At 34.0% G+C, this 3,972-nt stretch overlaps 1 long non-coding RNA gene across 1 annotated transcript; it reads left to right on the top strand.

Annotated features, from left to right (window-relative positions):
- The first annotated feature begins 1,712 nt into the window (after positions 1-1,712).
- On the top strand, positions 1,713-3,058 carry LOC126369173 (uncharacterized). Its single transcript, XR_007566663.1, has 3 exons — positions 1,713-1,922; positions 1,994-2,223; positions 2,446-3,058. It is a non-coding gene; the product is annotated as an uncharacterized LOC126369173 (long non-coding RNA).
- Positions 3,059-3,972: the final 914 nt, after the last annotated feature.

Raw genomic sequence — 3,972 nt, 5'->3', positions numbered from 1 at the left:
ACCCAGGCACACCACATCTTCTATCCATTATTATTCTGATCAAAATAAAGAGAAGCAATATCATTTTTACACGTATCTGATTCAGATATCAAATATAGTCTGATGTTTCTTTTTTTTTAATAGAAATTGGGTACTTTACTTGGTTAAAGATAAATTGTAAATGCTAATCTACAAATAAACGCCAGTCTAAGACGATCAAAAATAAATCTCATTTTATTTTTCGACTTATTATCGAAGCCTTAGAGAATAATAAACAGGAATAGCAGAGAGAGAAGAATTAATACCCGATACGGTATCCATTGGCAATATATTTATGAACCAGAGTTACAGAAAATAATAATTGCAAAAGCCTTTCTCTAATCATACAATACATTGACTTCCCGCTAAAAACATTTTTGATATGTCAAATGTCTTCGTGTGCGATGCGATTATTTCAGCGTAGGTGAAAATAGCCTAAAATAGACATTTTTTTCCCAAAGTAGCCTAATTGGCGACCGGTCGCCATTTACAATTTTTAGTCCCCCGACACCCTTCGAAATAGCCTAAATGGCGAAAAATCGCCTAATCTGGCAATACTGCTAACAAAGAAATTTTGGCAAAGCAGATTCAAACAGCCAATATCGAAAAATATTGAGGTACTTATTTACTTCACTTGGTCGCATACATGTCAATAGAATTAATAAATAAGCAATATAAAATCTAATTGCTTTTTGTCACTTCAGTACCATTTAATTTTTTTAAATAAGCAACAAAGATTGAGTATTTTCATTCATTTTTCCGTGGGTTTTTGGCGGGAAAGTTGCTTAATACACATTTAATACGAAATGAAGAAGTTTTTTTTTTTTATAAATAATAATGTTATGTATGGCCTGGAATCAAGTCCTTTGGGCCAAAGTAATCAAAAAACATTCACTTAAGTGTTATCATATCGGAAAAATATATAAATATAAAATATAAATAAACATTCAATAAACAAAGTCGGTGTAGCATTAAACGGTTAGGTTAACGGTTGGGTTTAACGGTTTAACGGTTTTAGCGGTGGTTGGCGCGGCTCTTAAATTGATGATGATGATGAAACAAAGTGGTACTATCTATTTTCACTTCGTCCCAAGAAGCCGCTTCATAACTCGAAAATTTATGCGGACTTTTTTGAGTTAATTCGTATCTTTTTTTTTGACGTGACTTATTGTAGATTTGCCGCAGATGGCATTAACTGGCCGGACAAATGGGGAGCGCTGAAGGCTCTCACCCGATACAACGTTTAAGACAACAGGCCTGAGGATGCCCAGTTGGGCGCGAACCTCGGCTCAGGGCGTCGTCTGAGAGGAAAAATATTTGAAAGAATTAATCGACCCTAGTGGGTCGATACCGATAAGCGCTGAATGAGGGAAATCGTCGACCACGCCGGCGGGGTCGGTATCGGGGTCCTGAAGTGTTTGGTGTCGCGAGCTGATTGGCTGCCTCTATGGCTGGAGTAAGAGTTAATTCGTATCACAAACCTAAAGGTCTATGTTACCAGGCCAAAAATGTCCAAAAAGAAAAAAGATGAGGCTATAATTATGACATAATACATTTGTGTGTAACCTACCGATTTGAAAATATGAAATACGTTTATTGTTTTTAACGAATTTAACGTACCTAATATAGTATTTGGCTGTATGGGTTATGTTTCCTTTGCCTGTCCTATGGACAAAATAACAAAAAAAAAAACTAAACATGGTCTTATGGTCTCGTTGCCGAGAAGTTCTCTTGATAATTTCTGCTACCTACCTACCTACTTTGTTAGAATTTGAAGCTTACAAGTTCATCGAGTAGTGCGAGAGCGTCGACATTCTACTGTAAAAACTTCCAGAGCCATTGTGTTTTGGATAGAGCCGATATGATAAAAAGGATGTGGATAATGTTCGTTGATAAATTGCAATGTAAGTAACATACAATCAAATAACACTGTTATTATATATGACACTGTTATTATATAGTTATTTATTTATAGGTGTTAATGCTGATCGACTTTGTCATACTAACTCATAATCATACTAAGAGATGCAAGCAACAATAACAAGTTTCCTGAAGAATGTTCCAGTCGGACAGTTGGAAACAATTATGTCTGTATAAGTTGTGGAATATCTTTGGAAAGGCACTCACGAAGGTAAAATCACAGGCCATGGGCTTATGGAAAGAAGTGAAGAGTGGTATTATATAGAAAAACAATCTCCGAGATAGGTATTAAAGTATTAAGTACCTATTTTAATTTATGTTAACATAAAAAAAATATGTGTTTCAATCATAATTGTTATAAGGCAATCCTTAATAATGATTAAAACTTGGTCTAATTTTAATTTATTGTTGGCAATGTTTCAATTCCATTCCTACACATTAAATAATATTGATATAATCGGGCATATTGTGCAATATACTTTTAAAAACATTCATGTTTGCTTTCAGATGCCTGATGGATGCCCATGTATGTGTTGTTTGCAGGATGAGCTCACCTCAAAAGCATTAATATCTAGTGAACATAAAAGCTGTGTTAAGTGTGTTGTTGCAATGTATATAATTCTATTTATTAACCCCCGACGCAAACAACGGGTTGTTATAAGTTTGACGAGTCTGTATGTGTGTAAATGTGTATGTGTCTGTCTGTGGCATCGTAGCTCCCAAACAGATGATGCAATTTTAATCTTATCTTATTTAGCCTATACGATCCCACTGCTGGGCAATTTTAATACAGTTTTTTTTGTTTGTAAGTTATATTAGTCGAGTATTCTTAGCTATGTTTGGTAGAAATCGGTTCAGGTCTTCAAGGTCATCAGGATGTTTGTTAAGTGTGATAGGAATGTTACACGTTCAGTTTGCTTGCAAGTATAGGTATGTGGGATAAGTTATTTTTTACTTTATAGGGTTTTGAATTTTTTCACCTTTTTTCATAATAATTGAGTACTTTTGTTTTTGTCGGGGGTTTTCTTTTTGTTCATAGATGTTGGTAAACTATGAGTTTATATCACTTTATAATTATAATTTATATTATTAAATCATTAAATAGATAAAAACCTGTGTATATTTTAATGTTATTGTTAAGTTTATTCTCTACCTACTTACTAATATGTTACCATATTAAGTCTGTTCAAAAATCATAAATAGGTACTTGTTCTTCTTCTATCATGTAGGTTGTGAAGTGGATGACCAACCTCATCAACCATGGTTATTGCTGAGCCGCCAATGTCGTTTGATCAGCCAGCCATGTCCTAACTGAATCAGGGATCACAAAGAAATTTTTGTGTTTTGTCTCCACCGGGACTTGAACCTGGGACCTCTGGAATGTCAGCCACTGGACCACATAGGCCGAGAGTACATGGTTAAGTTGCTGTTTTATTTCAACTATTTAATTAAATGTAGGAATATTTTGTATGAGTATGAATTATATAATAAAACAAATTATTTCTAAAAATATATCTTTCATTATGTTTTTAATAAAATTGTTTCTTTATAAAATTATTTTGAAAAATAAAAATAGTAATCACGTCGTTTAGCACCACTTCAACTGATAGGATCTCACAATCAATGTTTTTTGTGGTATCAAAATTGTTAGTTGCATTTACCTACTGGCATTTAATTTATGACCTCTTGGGACCAGATTTTCACATCAAACATCCTTTGGTGGTCTTTATTGGTCTAAATGCAAGACAAATATAATTACAAGATCTATAGGTACCAATGAGGGACTTCCAAGGCTACGTCCCCAAAAACAATAGATGGCGCTGTACAGATGCGCGATCGTTTAAATATGCCTATATACCCTTGCCATTACATTTGAATAATATTTATTTACCCGAGCAATGAGAAAATAGGTATTTATCATGTTAAATCTGGACAGCGCCATCTGTATTTTTGTTTGAGAACCTAGTCTGGAAAGTCCTCCTTTAGCTTTTTTATAAAATGTGTGTTATTGGTGCTGATTCCAGTACACACTAT

Source organism: Pectinophora gossypiella, chromosome 8 (assembly GCF_024362695.1).
Source record: "Pectinophora gossypiella chromosome 8, ilPecGoss1.1, whole genome shotgun sequence".
NCBI lineage: Eukaryota > Metazoa > Arthropoda > Insecta > Lepidoptera > Gelechiidae > Pectinophora > Pectinophora gossypiella.
This window is presented reverse-complemented; position numbering and strand designations above follow the sequence as displayed.